At 39.1% G+C, this 20,935-nt stretch overlaps 2 pseudogenes across 2 annotated transcripts in view; one reads left to right on the forward strand and one right to left on the reverse strand.

Moving 5' to 3' along the window:
* Nucleotides 1–2,415: 2,415 nt before the first annotated feature.
* The window catches only part of LOC147291044 (putative disease resistance protein At1g50180), a 48,771-nt pseudogene continuing 30,251 nt past the window's right edge, over nucleotides 2,416–20,935 (forward strand). The window contains exons 1-2 of the transcript XR_015121529.1: nucleotides 2,416–3,530; nucleotides 9,992–11,746. The product of XR_015121529.1 is annotated as a putative disease resistance protein At1g50180 (transcript). The remainder of the gene's footprint in view (nucleotides 3,531–9,991; nucleotides 11,747–20,935) is intronic.
* On the reverse strand, nucleotides 14,873–20,077 carry LOC147291045 (uncharacterized; annotated as a pseudogene). Its single transcript, XR_015121014.1, has 8 exons — nucleotides 19,943–20,077; nucleotides 19,026–19,290; nucleotides 17,421–18,767; nucleotides 16,596–16,940; nucleotides 16,302–16,507; nucleotides 15,647–15,793; nucleotides 15,308–15,399; nucleotides 14,873–15,200 (listed from the first exon to the last, which is right to left on the reverse strand). The product of XR_015121014.1 is annotated as an uncharacterized LOC147291045 (transcript).

The following is a 20,935-nucleotide window of genomic DNA, read 5'->3' on the forward strand; positions in this document are numbered from 1 at the left end:
TTCAGCTCCACCTAGAAGAAATCCTCCTCGTGATCGACGTCCACCATTGAGGATGCAAGAGTATGTGACTTACACTGCCAGGTATCCAGTTGCTAATTTCATAAATTACAGCAAAGTGTCATCCTCTCATGCAGCTTTCCTTAGTAAGATATCAAATGAAAGTGAGCCAAAAAACTTTCACGAGGCTAAACTTCAAGATGTATGGCGAAACGCTATGCAAGAAGAACTACAAGCATTAGATGCAAATAAAACTTGGAGTATTGTCAGTCTTCCAAAAGGAAAAAAGGTGGTCGGCAGCAAGTGGGTTTATAAAATAAAGTTTAACTCTGATGGTTCGATTGAAAGACACAAGGCAAGATTGGTGGCTCGCGGTTTTACTCAAACATTTGGAGTTGATTATAAGGAGACATTTGCTCCAGTTGCCAAAATGAACACAGTGAGGGTTCTCTTGTCTATTGCTGTTAATCATAAGTGGCCCTTGTATCAAATGGATGTAAAAAATGCGTTTTTGCAAGGGGATCTGGAAGAAGAAGTATACATGCAACTTCCTCCTGGTCATCCACAAGAAACTGATTCTACCATGGTGTGCAAACTCCACAAGTCCATTTATGGATTGAAACAATCTCCTCGTGCCTGGTATGCTAAGTTAAGCTCAGTCCTAGAAGCTGTTGGTTTCAAAAGAAGCAATGCTGATTCATCTCTCTTTGTTCGTAATGGCACAGCTGGAAGATTGGTTGTTCTCATCTATGTAGATGATCTTATCATCACAGGTGATAATGTTGATGAAATTGTCACTCTTAAGCATTCTCTTCATCAAAAGTTTGCAATTAAAGACTTAGGAGTGTTGAAGTATTTTCTTGGGATTGAGATGGCAGCATCTAGTAAGGGATTGTTTTTGAATCAAAGGAAATATATCATTGATCTGCTTCAAGAAGCTGAGATGATGGATAGCAAACCAGTTAGAACTCCTCTTGACAGTAAGCTAAAGTTAACCTTGGAAGGACAGCCAGTCAGCGACATCAGTTATTATCAAAGATTAGTTGGCAAGCTTATTTATTTGACTATTACAAGACCTGATATTACATATGCAGTGAGCCTCGTAAGTCAATTTATGCATGCCCCCACTGTGAGACACTTACAGACTGTCAAAAGAATTCTCAGGTATCTCAAGGGTTCTATTGGGCGAGGAATTCTCTTGAAGAGAAATGGTCACACTCAAATTATGGGTTTCACTGATGCTGATTGGGCAGGGAACCATCTTGATAGAAAATCAACCACAGGCTACTGCACTTTCGTTGGAGGAAACCTTGTCACTTGGAAAAGCAAGAAGCAAAATGTCATTGCTCGCTCAAGTGCTGAAGCTGAGTACAGGGCGATGGCTTCCACTGCCTGTGAACTTATATGGCTAAAAGGTCTCCTTTCTGATTTGGGGTTCCTAGAGTCTCAGCCTATGTATCTCTATTGTGACAATCAAGCAGCTATGCACATTGCTTCCAATCCAGTGTTCCATGAAAGAACAAAGCACATTGAAGTTGACTGTCACTATGTTCGTGAGCAGGTTCAATCAAAAATAATTCAAACTGCTTATACTCGCAGTCATGATCAGCTGGCAGATATCTTCACAAAGTCTTTAGCCTCATCTCAGTTTCAACGACTTCTTTCCAAGCTTGGATCAATCAATATACTTGATCCCGCTTGAGGGGGAGTATTGGAAGGTACCTTACTGTACTGGTTAGGTAGTTGTGTTCTACTGTTTGTATTGACAATCAGTCATAGCTGTATAGTTGTAAATCAGTCATAGCTGTATGGCTTTAAGTATGGGCTGGCCTTAAGTATGGGCTTCCCTTTTTTCCCGTTACCTGCTGTGTCTTCATGTATCTTCATGTATTTAGTCTGGTTCCCTTGTAATCAATCAATACAATCAATACACAAACTGTGTTTACATTTTCTACAATGGTGCATGTTAGTGTATTTTATATACGGTGCCCCGTTGCCATTTGAAGTATTATTTTGATGCATACGGGTATCTTAAGGAATATCTTAAAGATTAAAGGCTTAATTAACTCAATCAACTAACAAAAAACAAAACTAAAGGCTAGACAAATACCATGTGCTTGTGCCTAGATGACGGTGCATAGATAGAAGAGCCACACAATATTTAATTTTAATTGAATTTTGACAGCAGATTGGACTAATTAATCTCCATGTGATATTGTGATGCAAGTTGAACAAGTGGGAAATTTGATTCACTAAATTATTATTACAAAAATTGATTAGTGGAGCATTAGCTGTATAGATCAAATTAATTTAAAGGATTTGCAAAAGGTAGCGATCGACTTGGTTGACGGGACTTCATATATAAACGGGGAAGAGAAAACTGAAGACACTTTAATTCTACCTCCACTGCTGGTAACAACATTTCTATCAATCTCAAAAACTGAAGGATAAAAAAGAAGCAGCTAGAACATCAGAGAATATGGCTGAGGCTGTTGTTGCAATTGTGGCTGAAGGGATCAAGCCTTTGGGAGAGTTCATCTTGCAGCAAGCCAAGTTCTTTAGTGGAGTCAGCGGTCAAGTTGAGCTTGCACAGATGGAGCTACAATTGGTGCTGAGCTTCCTGAAAGATGCAGATGCAAGGCAAGCAGACAGTGAAGTTGTACGCACTTGTGTTGCAAATATTAGAGATGCTGCTTATGATTTGGACGATGTCATTCAAACTTTTTACTTGAAAGTGACTTCCAAGAAGGGAGGAAGTGTGATGATTGTTCTGAAAAGGTTTGCTTGCATCCCGAGAGAAGCATTTTATCTCAGTAAGATTGGATCTCAAATTGAGACCATTACCACCAAACTGTCGAAGTTGAGGTCAAATTTGCAAAGTTATGACATAAGGGAAACAAGGGGGAGTGGAGGTGCCACTTCTTTTGAGAGGCAACAAGAGCGAAGGCTAACTTATCCTCATATTGTTGAACCCAATGTTGTTGGGTTAGAGGATGACGTAAAAATATTGTCTATGCAGTTGAGGAAAGAAGAAAAATGTCTCCGAGTGGTTTCTATTTGGGGAATGGGGGGTTCCGGAAAGACCACTCTTGCAAAACAAGTTTACTGTGATGATCAAGTTAAGCGTCATTTTGATTGTTTTGCATGGGTGTGTATATCTCAACAATGTCATGGAAGAACTGTCTTGGAAGAAATTCTTGTTAAACTAATTTCTGCTACCAAAGATCAAAGGGAAGAAATTGCAAAAATGAAGAAGGATGAAATAGCAGAGAAGCTTTGTATTACCTTACGAGAAATGAAATGTTTAGTGGTCCTCGATGACATTTGGACCCTTGATGCGTGGAACTCTTTAAAAGTTGGATTTCCAATCAATGGGGAATCAGAGAGTCGGATATTGCTTACCACTCGCAAAAGAGAAGTAGTTTCTCATGCAACTGAAGAAAATGGTTTCCTCCACCAACCCCGGCCACTGAATGAAAGTGAAAGTTTTGAACTTTTTGAGAAGATAACAAACATTAGAAGGGATTCTGCAGGTATTTTCTCATCCAAGCTTTTTGTTAATTAACATCTTTACTTTCTTATTTATATATTGAGCCTAAATAGCACTATCACATTCCATTTAGCATTACATTTGTAATTAAGGAAAAAAAATTTCTTTGGAATATATTTTATAGAAAATTAGGATTAAATACTAATAGTTTTTAAGCAAAGGCAGTATGACACTATTTATTTATTTATTTATTTACCATGTTCAGAGGAGGCTTAGGTTTAGGGTTTCAATATTTTCTGATTAATTGAATAAGACCACTAAAAGTGGTTTATATACATGGGCCTATAACTAAAATACAGGAATTAATAAATCACCTAATTAATTCTAATAATTACACAATAATCACACGTGTTGACTCACACCAACACTCCCCCTCAAGTTGGTGCATATATATCGCACATGCCCAACTTGTCTAGTGAGTCCAAAAACACCCGATTTGCCACAGCCTTGGTCAACACATCTGCAAGCTGATCTTCGGACTTCACAAATGGAAAGTTAATAATCTTCGCTTCAAGTTTCTCTTTGATGAAGTGTCGATCAATCTCAATGTGTTTTGTTCTATCATGCTGAACAGGATTATGTGTTATATCAATAGCAGATTTGTTATCACAAAACAAGTCCATAGGTTTGGTGGGTGGACATCCTAAATCAGTCAATAAATGTCTCAACCACAAAAGTTCGACTACTCCAAGTGCCATACCTCTGTATTCAGCCTCTGCACTCGACCTAGATACAACTGATTGCTTCTTACTTCTCCAAGTCACCAAATTTCCTCCTACAAAGGTAAAATAGCCTGAGGTAGACCTTCTATCATCTGCTGAACCTCCCCAGTCTGCATCAGAAAAACCTTCAACATTTACATGACCATGATTAGCAAACAACAATCCTTTACCAGGTGCAGATTTTAGATACTGTAAAATTCGCTCCACAGCATCCATATGAGGTTTGCACGGGGCATGCATAAACTGGCTTACTACACTAACCGCATAAGCAATGTCAGGTCTAGTGTGAGACAAATATATCAATCTTCCAACAAGTCTCTGATATCGCCCCTTATCTGCAGGCAAAGCCCCCAAACACTCAAAAAGTCTATGATTTTGCTCCATAGGAGTGACAGCTGGCTTACACCCAAGCATACCAGTTTCAGACAACAAGTCTAAAACATATTTCCTTTGAGATATGAATATGCCATGTTTAGACCGAGCCACTTCTATCCCAAGAAAGAACTTCAAGTCCCCTAGCTGTTTCATTTCAAACTCTTGAGACAAGTACCTCTGCAAATTAGAGATTTCCTCATAATCATCTCCAGTCATAACCATATCATCAACGTAAATAATAAGAGCAGTAATCTTCCTCCCCCTTTTCTTTAGGAACAAAGTGTGATCAAAATTACTCTGCCGATAACCATAGTTCTTCATCGCACGGGTGAATCTCCCAAACCAGGCTCTTGGAGATTGTTTAAGACCATATAAAGACTTTTTCAGTCTACACACCAATCTTGTATTATCAAACTCTGGTATACCTGGAGGAGGATCCATGTATACTTCTTCAGTCAAATCACCATGGAGAAAAGCATTCTTTACATCAAACTGAAGAAGTGGCCAATCTTTGTTAGCAGCCAAAGACAACAAAACCCGTACTGTGTTTAACTTGGCCACTGGAGCAAACGTCTCCAAGTAGTCTATGCCATAGGACTGTGTATACCCCTTTGCTACCAACCTTGCCTTATACCTTTCAACTGATCCATCAGCTTTGTGTTTGACTGCAAACACCCATCTGCATCCAACTGTCTTCTTCCCCTTAGGTAGAGAAACCAACTCCCAGGTTGAATTCTTCTGTAATGCCGCCATTTCTTCAGCCATAGCTTTGGTCCATCTAGAATCTGCAAGAGCATCCTGCAATCTACTAGGAATAGAAACAGAAGATAATTGCAGAACATACGATTCATATGACTTTGACAGCCTAACAGATGACACATGATTATTAATTGAGTACCTAACTTTGGCATTTGGATCTGGCTCATATTTAGCTGGTGGTTGTCCTCGGTTAGACCGAGGAGGGAGTGTAAATTTAGAAGCATTAGAAACAAGATCTGAACCAGAATGTGAATCAAGAGTATTGTTTGTTACCTCAATGGATGAAGAAGATTGATTCAATGGAGTAGGAGAGATGGCGGTACTATCATGGAGTGGTGACTCCTCAGGCTCAGAATTTGTAGGTTCTTGTCCTACCATATCCTCAGTATCATCTTCAGTAATTTCTGCATCCTCAGTATCATCCGCAGTAATTTCCGCATTCTCAGTATCATCCTCAGACACTGGGTGATCAGCAGTCTGTTCTGACTCTTCCTCACTACTACTCCCATAACCAAACTTATCAAAAAACAACACATCATCTCGATTCTGCACTTCACTAGAAACCTCCCCCTGAAGGGTAGAATCCAGTGGACGTGGAGAATAAAAAGGTTGATGTTCATGAAAAGTGATATCCATAGAGACATAAAAGCGCTGAGTAGAGGGATGATAGCACCGATACCCCTTCTGGGATGGACCATAACCAACAAATACACACTCCAAGGCCCGAGATGCGAGCTTAGATCGCTGATGAGAATGTAAATGGACAAAAGCAACACACCCAAAAACCCTGGGTTCCAAATGAAGGATACCTGGTAAAGAGACAAAATCCGAGAGAACATCCAACGGTCGCCGAAAGTCAAGAACACTAGACGGGGTCCGATTAATCAGATAGACAGCCGAACTCAAAGCATCACCCCAGAGTAAAGATGGCACGTGACCACCCAGAAGAAGGGACCGAGTGACTTCCAATAAATGCCGATTTTTGCGTTCAGCAACCCCATTCTGTTGTGGAGAATGAGCACAAGAAGTCTGATGAAGAATCCCCGTAGAAGCAAAATACTGAGTCAACTCAGTATTAACGAACTCACCGCCATTATCAGAGCGCAAAACTTTAATAGGACAGGCAAACTGGGTGAGAACCATTTTATGGAAAAGGCGAAAAACAGCACACACATCACTTTTATGTTTCAGAAGATAAACCCAAGTCATTCGAGTACAATCATCAATAAAAGTCACAAACCATTTCATTCCTTTATGTGTAACACATGGGGCAGGACCCCAAACATCCGAGTGTACCAAAGAAAAAGGAACATCCATAGGTTTATCACAAGAAGGAAACACAGAACGATGGCTTTTGGCCAACACACAAACTTCACAATTAAAATCGGAAATGTTTAAACCAAGAAATAACGAGGGAAATAAACGTCGAAGATAACTAAAGGAAGGATGACCAAGTCGGCGATGCCACAACCAGATCTTCTTCTTATTTTCTGAGGAACCATCACGAACTAAACGCACAATGCCACTACTGTCTGAAGCGGAAACCCCACTATCCAGATAGTACAAACCACCACTCTTTCTACCACTGCCAATCTTCTCCTTGGTATGAATGTCCTGGAAAACACAATGAGTAGGAAAGAATGTGGCCACACAATTATGAGTTTTGGTTAGTTGACTAACAGAAATAAGATTACAATTTAGGGAAGGAACAAACAGCACATTATGCAAAGATAAAACAGAGGAGAAGGAGACCGTGCCGCCCCCTAGAACAGGAGATGACACACCATTAGCATTAACAATAACTGGTTTAGGACAGACAGATGAAAAATGACTAAAAACATAACGATCAGAAGTCATATGATCCGTAGCACCTGTATCAATTATCCATGCACCATTACTAGTACAAGCAGAAGTACTCAAAACAGAGTTAGAGATACCTGACTTGGCAACAAAGCTGGAGGAACTAACAGAGTTCACCCTGGAGCTTGAGTTATCAACCTTCGGATTAGAAGAAGAAGAAGCTTTCATTCCCTTCGGATGCCACTCTGGATAGCCATGAAGCTTAAAGCATTTTTCGACCATATGAGTTGTACCCCCACAGTGAGTACACTTCCGGTCAGGTTTCTTAGCATCTTTATTGGAGAATTTTTGGGCCGCCATAGCGACCGCTCCATCAGTACCCCCCATCATAGCTTCTTGCCGATTAGCCTCGGAGCACACAATCGCATAGGCCGCCTGTAATTTAGGCAGAGGAGACATGGCAAGAATACGACCCCGAACTCCATCTAGATGAGAATCCAAACCAGCTAGAAACATGTATAATCTCTGAGAGTTAATCATAGTGGTATATTTTTCAACATCACTCGCATAATCCATAATGCAAGGTTCAATTGCATCAATATCCTGCCAAAGTTTTTGTAGCTTGCCAAAATAGGAAATAATAGATCCACCATTTTGACGTACAGAGATTACCTCACAATAGAGTTGATAGGCTTTGGAAGCATCTTGGCTCACTGTATAAGTCTATTTGGCCGCGTCCCAGATGTCCTTCGCCGTCAGTAATCGAATAAAGAGAGAACGGACTTCTTTGGTCATAGCATCAAGAAGCCAAGACTTGACCATGCAATTTTCATCCTCCCATGTTTCAAACTCATCCGAATTCACATCTTCTGGAGCTGCTCGTGTTCTTGTGATAAAACCCCACCGTTTTCGACCTCTAATTTTATTTTGCACAATAAGAGCCCAATCAATATAATTCGAGCCATCAAGTTTCTCGGGTGAGACAAGTGATGACACATCCTGGGAGCTTAACGGAGGAAGAGCAGGCAACGGCAGTTTGGAGTTAACCACATCTTTGTTCTTATTTCCGTTCGAGCCTCCAGGACTAGAGGGAGGTGTTTGAGACATGATGGCACGTGGAGCAAACAGCCAAAAAATCACAAAGAGGAACAGTCCACTGCACTGCTACAGTACAAAGCAACACAGAAAATCAACAAAAAACAAAAAATCAAAATAGCGCCCCTACAAGCGACAGGCCAGGTCGGCGTCGCACAGGCTGGTCGACGGCGCGCAGGCAGAGGCGGAGCGACTCGCTGGTGGTTGACGCGAGCGACGGAGCAGGCGGAGGCGGACAGGCTGACAGGCTGACAGGCGACGGCTGCTGATGTGTGGCGGAGGCGCGCAGGCTGACGTCGCTGTTAATCGGCGTGTGACAGGGGCGCGCAGGTAGACGTCGCAGCTGGTCCGCGTGTGACAGAGGCGTGCAGGCAGAGGCGGAGGCGCGCAGGCAGGGGGGACAGAGATGCGGAGGCGCGCAGGCAGGGGGGCCAGAGATGGTGTCGGCGTCGCTAATGGTGGACGGACCGACGTGGAGCAGCAGCAGAGAGCACGCGACGGTAGCAGGGGTCCGGCCCGCGAGCAACGGTGGCAGGCGTCCGGCGGCGTCGCTGCTGAAGTCAGATACCAGCCTTCGAAGTCAGGGTCTGAAGGCTTAGGTGCATGCACTTAACCACAAAGCTGAAAAAAAAGGCCAATGAACAGTAGAATTTTTCTGGAAAAACTCTTCAAAAAAACCAGTAGGATAGAGAACCATGCTCTGATACCATGTTCAGAGGAGGCTTAGGTTTAGGGTTTCAATATTTTCTGATTAATTGAATAAGACCACTAAAAGTGGTTTATATACATGGGCCTATAACTAAAATACAGGAATTAATAAATCACCTAATTAATTCTAATAATTACACAATAATCACACGTGTTGACTCACACCAACAGTATGACACTATTTATTTATTTATTTATTTTTAATTTAGATACTAACTTAGACTAAGACATTTGATTAGGTCACAAATCCGTACGAAACGTGAATTTTTTGATACTGATTGCTTAGCCAAAGTGTCAAGCGCTTGGTGGTTTTCCTTTGGTTTTTTTTTTTTTTTTTTTTTTCCGGTTTGCTATATAGCTGAGACTGTCGAACAATCACAGTTGTAACTGTATGAAATTCATAAAAATTCAAAGTTTGTAAGGGTTTAATGTTTTTTATTTAGGCTTTGGGAATGAAGTCTTATAACCTAGAGACTAAACATTAAAGCTTAATCCTCGCAAACACCGAAAAAACAAAAAATCAGTAAAAAAAGTTGTGACGGTTGTGAGTTTGTAAAAAAAAAAAAATATATATATATATATATTTCTCGCGAGTGCTCAGTAGGACCATGTTTTTTAAAGTTGGTATCTAAACTAAAATGACATAAAAATTTTAGTAGTTAAAATAAAATAACATTGAAATTTGGCACATAAAATCAACTAAACTTATATTTTACTGTTTTCGAGAACTTTGATAGTTCCTATAAATTTATCACTTTAATTCTCTCACATATACAAGAAGTACACATGTCAAAATTGTGGTGCACCGGCTTTTCTCTGTATATAAGGTTTCAATTAAGAAGTTATATCCGGTTCATTAATTGGAAGACACAATATGGATGCCTTATTCTCTTTATGATATATGTATATATATATATATTTTTTTTTATACTGTGAAATTTCTAGTATGAGAAATGCAGTTGATTTTGGTTTTTTATTTTATTAGACTCCAAAATTTATACAAAGAAGAAAGAGTTAGGAGAGAAGATGCTTCAACATTGTGTAGGTTTGCCATTAGCCGTTATTGTGCTCGGAGGAATCCTAGCTTCAAAGGAAACAATTGATGAATGGGAGAAGGTGCATATGAATGCTAATGTATATATAAGGAGAGGCACAGCTCTGGAAGAAGAATACAAAGGTCAAGGGTATGAAGGAGCATCATGGGTGTTGGCATTGAGCTATGATGACTTACCATATCTCTTAAAATTATGCTTTTTGTATTTAGGCAATTTTCCTGAAGATCATGAGATACAAGTGAAAAGATTAACTCAATTATGGATGGCAGAAGGTTTTATATCTTTGACATCACAAAGACATGGTTCAGTGGAATTAATGGAAGATATAGCATACAATTGCTTAAGTGAGTTGGTAGAAAGGTGTATGGTTCAAGTTGGAGAGTATGGTTCGACTAAGAAGATTAAAACTTGTCGCCTCCATGATCTTACGCGAGACTTGTGCTTGTTAAAAGCGGAAGAGGAGAATTTTCTTCGTATTGCCAATTTTTCTGCCGCAGTAACCAAGGCAGCACCAATAATTGGTAAAGTCCGAAGGCTTGCCGTCTACTTGGACGAAGATGTTGATAAAGTAGCTCCCACAAGAGATGGTCACGTTAGGTCTCTTTTATACTTTACTCCACCAAAGTCTCTCTCATACTGGAATAAACAATTAATGAGATCACTGTTCAAGGACTTCAAATTGCTTCGAATTTTGAAGTTTGAAGATATGCAATTGGGAGAATTATGGCTACCAAGTGAAATTGGGAGTCTAGTCCACTTACGATTTCTAAGTCTAAAGAATAGTTATGGTATAAAAGGGTTACCATCATCTGTAGGTAACTTGGTATGTATGCAAACTCTAGATTTACGCTGTTATGGAGAGGTGGTCATCCCAAATGTGATATGGAAGCTGGAACAATTGAGACATTTATATTTACCCCAGCGTTACAGTGTCAAAGGTAAAGTAGTGTTGCGATTGGGTACTCTGGGCAATTTGCAGACGTTAGTAAATGTTAAGAGCTCCAATTGGGATTTGAAAGATGTTGCTGGACTAAGCAATCTTAGAAAATTGGACATGGAAGTGGCAGCAGACACACCCTTGGAAAAGGTGGAGGAAGTCTTGAAATCTACGAGCATCACATTTAAGAGTCTTCGGTCTCTATCTGTGGATTCTGAAAATGCAGAGATATTACGAAGGATGGTATTAAGCTGTCCTCATATATACAAGCTGAAACTGGACGCGCCAATCAAGGAGTTACCGGAAGACCTCCTACGCTATCCAAACCTGACCAAGATAAAGCTCGATGGAACTCGTCTCAAGGAAGAGCAGATAGAAATACTGGAGAAGCTGCCACACTTAAGAATGCTTGAACTTCGGATTAATATTAATAGTATCCGTTCATTGGTTTGCTCCCAAGGAGGCTTTCCTCATCTTGAATTTCTTTCCCTTGTTCATTTGTATGAATTAAAGGAGTGGAGGGTGGAGAAAGGAGCCATGCCTAGTCTCTGCAGATTGCACATTGAACGCTGTAGAAAACTGACGGAAGTTCCAGATGGGCTTCAGTATGTTACGACCCTCAAGGAATTAACCATCGAAAACATGCCTCGTCCATTCTGCAGTAGGCTTGGGGAAGGAGGAGAGGATTTCTACAAAATCAAACACGTGCCTTCTCTAATTATATCCCATCCCTGGGGATGAAAATTAGGTGAAAACCCTCCCTCTCTTGTTGTTGAAAATTAGATTCTTCCATTTCTCAGCTGCCAAACAGAAACTTTTTGATACTACACTTCTTTACCGAAAGCATGAATTTTCAGTAACCAATTGCTTCTAAAATCTGTTTTACGAATTTCAATATTTCATAAACAATGATATCAATTTCATTTTTCTGGTTCAATTTTCTTTGTCCCTATGTATTGATCGACATAGGTTTGCTTCTTGGATTTTGCATGAAGGCATCAGATGTTTCTTATTTACAAAACATGTACATGTTAGAGCTTTATATACATCATATATTCATATTTAATAAATTTGTTCCTATCAAATTGGCTTTTACTCGATCAGGTAGTTCATTTGGTCTATTCTATTAGCTACTATGTTGAGTTGACTTTCATTGATACGAAAGCTCACATGAAAATGAAAAAATTTTAATTAACAACATAAATGCTGTCAAGATGGCGTTTGATTTATGCGTATGAAAATATGTCCATCATATCTTAGATTGTGTTTTCCTCCTATTTGTGTATAACTAGGCCAAAAACTTAAATTTTCAACTGTGTGGTCAATTTAAGTTTCACATATTGTTTGTTATATTCACATATTCAGTTAGTGTAATACGGTAATACCTAAACGGATAATGAATGAAATTAAAAGTAGATTAAAACTGGTTGGTAAAACTTTCTGCCAGCTCCGGCTGTTGCCATTGTTTGTTGTTATGGCAACACAATTGTGAACTGTCAGGTACTCAGATTAAGGTTGTTGCTGCCTTTCCTTAATGCTAATTATTTTTTAGCACGAATTCAGAGTTCCATCTTGAAATGAAATTGAAATAATGAGAACCCCTAGTATTGTGATGGTCTTTCCTTTTATAAGTTCTGAATTTTTGTTTTGCTTATCATATTCTCAAACAATTAGTTGTATGATGTGTTGGGAATTTGGGATTTACTTTTGTTACTCTGGAATGGTTCCTTCTCTTTTTTCTTTTTCTTTTTTTTTTTCTCACTTCTTTTTGTTCTGTTGTTGTTGTTTATTGGAGGCCCATTGAGCCAATAGGCCACACTGCATCTATAAGGCCCCCATCCCTAAAGGCAAGATTTAATCCTCAGTCCAGGATACAGCCCCACACGACCAACTAGGCTATCTTGCATCTTCTGTGATGAATCTTTCTTTTTCTTCTTTGTAGTAAAACAACACTGCCCTTGCAGAATGAGGTAATTTTGATATCAGTATTGACTTGATATCATTTTTTACCTGCAAATGGGAGATCATCCTGATGAATCTGGGACAAGTTCTCAAGTAAACATGGCTGCAGATGCAACGGTTGACATCAATACTTCTGTGGAGGCTGATGACTCAATGAACAAAGTTCTGTCTTTGACATCAATACATCAGTGATTCCCCAACTATGGTTTTCACAACTAGTCGTGCTTTAGGATCCCATGACAGAAGGCATATTGATTTTATTGGCAACCTCAATTATGGAGTTGATCATGATTCTAGATTTCTAGATACTCTCACTCAAGAAATAATTACACAAGTGGACGTCATTGGCAATCAAGATGTGACGTAACATAGTTGATATCCCCACCACTTTTGTCACCTAAAGCATCTTCTTGGGAAATATATAAAATTTCTCAAGTAATGGCATGAGAATCTAAATTTCAGATTCCGAAAGTTCTCTTTTTAAATAAAGAAAGTCTTTCTTATAATGGCAAAGTTTATCGATATAAATTCCAGCATATCATTCCGGCCCATTAGGCAGTCACCAACTTTTTAAAAGCTGTTCATAAAGGCAGTGGCCCATTATGAATGTGCCTTTTCCATTCCTTATAAGATGCTTTTATGCTGATAATTGCTTGTGACTTGTGAGCATACAGTTCTTTGCAATTGATTCATGCCTGTGGAGTGTGGAACTAGTAAATTCTTCTATATGTATTCTGGGTTAATTATAATATTGAATCATCTATCAACTGTAACTGCTCTTCTGAAGCACTATTGGTGATGCAATGACTGCATTTATGTATTATATTTCCATTTAATAAAGCATCTGCTTCTTTCCACCAAAAAAAGAAAGTTTTCATTTCAAATTTTCTTCTGTCTTTTTATTTTTTATTTTTTTCTGTTGCATGCTTTGCAGATTTTACTACTCACCTGTGGCATGCCTTGATGTAATTTCAATTTTTGATATTACAGTTTTCTGAAAAGCTACATGGTGGTCTTGATGAGAGAGTTCCAGGGAGGTCTTTCTGCGCATCTAGGCCATGCTTGTACATACTCCTGTGCATCATCCTTGATGGCTGTAATGTCCAGCATTCATGCAACTATTTTGCGAATAATATATCATGCTTACTGAGGCACTAAATGAGGTGAATTCCTTTCAACTCTAATGTTCTTTCTATGTTTATGGTTATAAGTTTCTTATTTCCCCCTCTCGAACAACGCTTTCTTCCTTTTACAAAATTTGCTTTCTAAGCTGCATTACAAAAACGAAAAAAGGAAGAAAAGAAAAAAAGAAGCATGGAGTACACCCTCCCCCATCTGTGTGTGTGCGCTGGTGCTCTTTTGAAGTTAGATGCTCATTTATCTAGTTAAAGTACATGAACAATTGGTAATATAGCTTCAGAGCATAAGTTGTACAAACCACGCCCAAGAATTTGTATAATCTCCTAGTGCTTTCAAAACTAGGGCTCTTGGATAGTATTCCCACATATTCAATACTTATTAAAACTGCAAAAGCATTTTGAAATGCAATACTCCTGTTAAACTGTTAAACTGCATTAAATGTTATATGTTAATTCAATTAGGTTCATAATACTTTTAATTTGTAAATGCCAGACTTGTTCTCCACCTTGCTGGCTGTAATGTTCTCACATTTTAACTGTACAACAACTGCATCAAAGTACCACATATACTTGCATAGTTATCAAGGATGAAATAGAGGTTGCTTTAAAATCCTTTCTAATGGTGGAACTTGCTCTTCACTCTTCACCACTCCAGCTGTTATATATTCTCATATCAAATTAAAAACCTGTATTAAATACCTTAGATGTCTAATTATAAGAGATTGAGTGTGATTCAGTTTTTAAATGCTTTATGACTCTAGGATGACCAACCTCTGAAAAAGATATGCAGTAACTAAGGGCGCATTTTCAGAGGAAAATTGCTCTACTAATATGAACATGAACGATGAGAAAAAAAAGGTGCATGAAAAGAATGCTTCAATAACAGTGAAACTGCCAGCACAATGTAGACCTAAATGAATTCCCATGGTGTGCAATGATGACCTAGGCAGACTGCAGCTGACATTCCACATGGAATTGAAAATGAGAATAAAGGAAACATACCTCTTCTTGACCCCAAAGCTTTAACACTAACTGACTGAAGAATATGTTGAATTTCATTTGGTGCCCACTACTGTAGCTGATGCTTTCGAGGCAAGAGATCTACAAATGAGCATATCTGATTTTTAGTCCAGCACTACCAAAAAATTGACTAGCCCAAAAACCAAAGCAATAGCTAATAACATCATGGCTTTAAACCATAAAATTACCTTCGGATATACTGCAAAAGCTTTCTGGGGGGAAGATCGTCTCTGGGTCTGCTCCATTCTGGCAAGAAACAGCCAGAGCCAGGCAATTTTTACTGCAGAAAACAAGAACCAACTAATAAATGATTTTTAGAGGCGCACAAGCAGAGTTAACAGTTTCTTAAGGGTACACAATCTATGCCTTTCACCAAGATACATATCACCAAAGTGATTGGAACATATCACCAAAGTGATTGGAACATATCACCAAAGTGATTGGAACATATCACCAAAGTGATTGGAGCTAGTGCTCTATAATTTAAAGACCATATTTCGTCTACATACAAAATTGGAAAAGCAAACCTTGCCCATGAAGGAATAAATTTACTATTTGGTATAATATTGTCGTCTTCTTCTTTTTCATCATCTGATTCTTTGTATGGAGAGATCTCATACAACTGCTTGACAACCCAATTCTCATTTTCTATTGCTTTGGCTAAATTTCTCGATTGAAGATCACAGGAAGTATCAACATGAGACTGTAGAGGCAAAGTAAAGTACACAAAATATGCCGCTGCTCATGTGTAAGAAAATTTTCTAAAGGTGGTTCAGATTTGAGTTTACAATCAGCTATTTGTAGTTTTACCAAAGAGAAAATCCTTGCAATAAGCCAAGTAGCCTTCTTATCTATTATGGCATAAAGATCGCAAAGGGGAAGGCCTTGGAGTAGTTAAAAACCAACAAGCTTAAAGGACCAATGCAAACTATAATAACACAGAAATAGAAAGCATGCTAAACTACCAGCTTATCACCCTGCTCCAGCCTGCAGCAAAAGCTCAGAATATGTTCTTAATTATAGGCCTCCCTAGTATGAACTACACAAGTAAGAGCACTCAACATATGTAGAAATGTTATTTCAGAGGGAGAGAAATAGGTTCATTTGCCACCCGTGCTGTATAATATGCAAGCAGATCCTATGATATGGTGAAAATTGGTTGTTAGAAAGTCATTAAAATTTACCTCTGCGTTATATCCAAAATTACTCAAGGCCTCGCAGCACTCTTCATGGACAATACTCTCTCTTCTGGCATTATTTGTTGAAACCCGGGAAGTCTCAGGAACAGTTTCTGAAATGTTCCTGAGAGTGCCACATCCCCACTCTTCCTCCATTTTCTTGTGCACTGTTTCATCCGTAGATTCCTTACTCTCATGTCCTCTTCCATCCTATAAAAGACAACCCAATATTCAATGTGATTTCTAGAATAGCAAGAAGATTGGAATCATAAATGTGTCAGAGCATGAAGAATCGCACAATGGCTTGACATTTCATTTCTTTATCTTCTTTTTCTGCAGGTAACTTGTCTTCATGTTCTCTGTGCTGTCTCCGCGCTTCAACACGAATCCTTTTTCTTTCCTTCTCCTTCCTATCTTCCTCTTCCCTTTGTCTCTTCTTTGCTGCCATATCAGCCTCTTTTTTCTTCCTCTTCTTCTTTCTCTTTCTTCTGCGGCTCCAACTGCCTCAAGTTCTCTTGCTTCATTCTTGATCTCTCAAGCTTCAAGGCTTCCTTCTTCATCTTACGCTCATTCTCTTTCTTTTCTGCAAGATGCTTTGCAGCTTCAGCGGCCTCCAGGGCCTTTACTTTGATGTCCCTCTTCCCTATAAGAAAGCACAAGAAGATCAAAATACTGAATCAAATCACTGTAGAAACAAAAGAGAAAAAGATACCAATGTTCACCAAACATTCACAATTATATAATCAAACAACAATGTCAAGCTCCTCTGGACATGATCAATTTACCTAAAAAATCCTTTATGCAGGATAATGGCATTTCAAATTTCATGGGACTTTCAATTATGCCCTTTACTTTTACATAATGATCACAGACATGCAAAGCTAATTTATAGCTACAAACATAATATTCCCCGATTCAGTAAAAACAAAACCATCACCCATACTGTACTCCATTTTTCACATTCTTTTAAGATCCACACTCTGAATACACATATGAAATATGTAAATGTAATGCAATATCCAAAAATTCTACTATTTAAGTTACAAGGGAGACAATTTTTTGTTTTAACAAAAAAAATTGACGGTTCTTCATGATTAAAAAAAGATTAATGGTAAGAATTTACCTGTTACAACTGCAGCTGCTTGTTTCTGTTGCACAAGTGGAATAAAGGAAGTCATGTTGAACACAATATTGTTACGCCTAGGCTCCTGCTCCAACAAACTCGGGCCTCCTTTTCTCAAACTAATTTTTCCAGACAATTTTGGCTTACTGAACCTGTTCCGAAGTGACCCAGTGGCCCTCTTAAAAGCATTTGTTCCTCGTGATATGCTCTGGTTCTCCTTATTTTTATATCTTCTCTTACTGCTGCTTTGGTTTCCAAGCTTCTGTTTGAAGCTCTTATGAGTCCCCGTTAAGCTGAATACAGTGTTTACTGAATCTAGAATAAATCTATCAGCATACGGCTCAGCTTTAGAAACTGATGCAGGAGGGTTTGGAATCTCTGTAATGTCAGCAAGTGGTACTCTTTGTATAGAGCTATTTAACACTTCTGAAACAATGCCATCTTCGAAAGTATCAGCTACCTCATCTGTATTCTCGTTTTCTTCACCAATGCAGGGAAGCTCTAGATTTATTCTCCCTCGCTTCCCTGAACTGCTAGACAATAAACCACTTCTATCCCAGAGTTTCCCAACTGGAGATGTATAAGGTTTCTTAATATCCCAACCAGATTGACCAGTACAATTTGATAGGCAATCAGAATAGGAACTTCTATATAAAGCCCGGCCAACTTCCTCACTCAAGCAACTATAACCATCCTTTAATTGGTTGGCAGTAATAGGAAGGGTGGTCCTCAGATCCACACCCTCTAGAAGCCCAGTTGGAACAGACTGGTATAGATTTGGAATTTTGTGCTACTCATAGCTGAAGAACATGCTACTGGAGTTTGCATGCAAGCAGATTTGCAAAGCTGCTCCAGTATGCTGGCACGTTCTATTGTAGTGTTTGGAAGGTTCAACTCGTCAAAGCTAATTTCCTCTTCAGCAATGCTTGTTGGTTCATCGTCTGGTTTAATAGCAAAAACCTCAAGCTCAGGCATTGTATCATCAGCTCCAACCAAATCCAAGGATTGGCCATGTGGAGAACCAACTGAATAATATGAAAGTTTGCTGGTCCCTCCAAGATCAAATCTCTTTTCCTGCATTGTTCTTTCAGCACAAGTCAAATGTTCAACATTTCCTAGTCTAAGATTATCCTTAAGAGGAAGTAAAACATCGTTCTCTTCTATGCACTGACTTCCATCATCAACAATAATGCTAGTTGGATGTCCTATTCCTGTTTCCTCCACCAAACAATCTTGAGGATACCCAGCAGCCTGATTGATCAAACATGAGAGAAGTGATGCTCCTAATTCTTCATGCATAAAAGTGAAAGGCGTATTTACACTCCCCCTTTCCGTTTTGATTTCACCCTGCCAAACTCAATATTATGCATCAGAAAAGATCAAATAAAGCACTAAGCAGACCAACCAAACCATGTAATATAACAGAATAAGTAAACAGAAAACCCCAAAATAAAACATGACTACTATATAGAATAAAATAGATTTAAGGACAATGGCTTAGCCGAGGAAGGGAGGGGGGAAGAGGGGGAGGGGAAGAGGGGGAGGGGAAGAGAGAGAGAGAGAGGGAGAGAGAGAGAGAGAGGTGTACAATGGAAAAGTGAGTACCTCTTTCACCTGTTCCTTAGCAGAAGATTCAAACCTCTCTATCATGTGGGAATCCTCCTCATTTTGATGTGTTTCTTCAACTGGACTCCCACTTTGAATTGATTTCACAACATCCTCCCGAGAAATTGAAAGGCCTTGAGATTCTAGTACAGCCTTTGGACTATGTTCTTTACTTCCCAAGTTTCCACCCATAGAATCTCTGTTGACACTTGACAGTGTGAGAAGCCTTTTCTCTCAAGCTGGGCGAAGCAGACAGGTCAACAATCTTTGACTCATCAAAGTCAGTTTAGTAGTGCTCCAGCTCATCCACTTATACAGCTGTGTAATAAGTTAGCTGTGTATTAGTTAGTCTGTTAGAGAGTTAGTTTTGTAGTTAATCAGCTGTGCTTATGCACGTGTTTGTGAGCTTTTATATAAGCTGAAGATTGTACTTTGTAAGTCATTAATTCAATAATAAACTCAAAGATCCTTACACATTTTCTCTCTGTCCTTTCTTGCTCTCTGAATTTTCTCTGTACTTTCTTTGAATCTAAACACTCTCACAGTGGCTAGATATGGAAGACTATCAAGACATTGTACATACATGCATATATAGTATATACATAACATACAAATGTGTGTGTGTGTGTGTGGGCATGCTCAGTTACTTTTTCAGTCATAACAGTTGGTGTATCGTCCCAATTACAAATATAGCCCAAAATATAAAATTTTCTGGGCAGCCAAACAGAGGATTAAGAAACCCTTGACGGTCGCAATTACACAAATACATAATGCAATATTGAAAACCTAGGTTTTGCTTCTTTATCTTCTAAAAAGAGCAATTGCTACTAAGGCTAAAAACACCAGCAACTTGCAGTCAAAAGCAACAAAATCAACAATGGATATTGAAATTGAAAGAGATGAAGGTGGAAAAGTACGATTGGGGTGGGAGGGGCAATTCCGTCAATGAGGAGTTTGGAGGCGAGGTGTTGGGCGAAGAGGTGGGTCTGGTGCTTGGCTTGGTTGATGATCCATTTCTTCCTCTCAAAGATCTGCACCAACAGCTTCTCCATCGTCGACATGTTTCATGAATCGGTTCACTGAGTCAGAGAGAGCGAGCGACTGTGGGGAAAGGACGGTGGAGATTCGATGGCGATTAGCGCGGCTTCGATTTTCAAATTTTGGGGGAAATGAGTTTGGGTCTTGGGCCTTGTTTCGCGCCACATGAACATGATTCAGTTCGGATCGAAATTCAATTTGGGTCGTGGGCCTTGTTTGAACCATCACCCCACCCCTTCCCCAAAACTTTGTTCTCAACTTCTCAACTTTACCTTTATAATTAAAAAACTTCAAAAAAAAAAACCCCTAAAATACCAGCATGCTAGGTTTTTTTAGTTAGATTTTTTATTTATAGGGGTAAAATACAAGTATCATTTCCAATCAATTTGCTGCACGTACTGTGAGCTTGCTTAATTCGTTGATACCTTCTGGTGGTTAATTAGTTAAATTATGACGTTGATTTGTTTGGTGCTTTCACAAAACTATACTGTTAATTATATTACGTGCTGATTTGCTACCCACATGGTAGTAGCTAGTGTTGCACAATTTGCCTCCCATATGTCCATAACAATTTGTATGATAGCCATATTTTGTTAAGGATAGGAGTGCAAAAGTGACTCGGCTTAAAGCTTAATTAATGGGCCGGCTCAAAATAAACATACATCTGACCCAAATCTGGAAAAGATGTTTTGGAAGACATTTATGTTCAACTTATGTCTCCTACTAGAGAGGAAAGGGAAGAAATTACAAATCTTAATAAGCGGTAGACATAGCAAAAAAGCTTTGTAATTTTCAACAACGGAAATGTTTGGCTGTGCTTAATTGATGACATTTGGACCCGCAATGCGTGGAACTCTTTAGAAGTTGGATTT

Source organism: Dryas octopetala, chromosome 3 (genome assembly GCF_963921425.1).
Source record: "Dryas octopetala chromosome 3, drDryOcto1.1, whole genome shotgun sequence".
NCBI lineage: Eukaryota > Viridiplantae > Streptophyta > Magnoliopsida > Rosales > Rosaceae > Dryas > Dryas octopetala.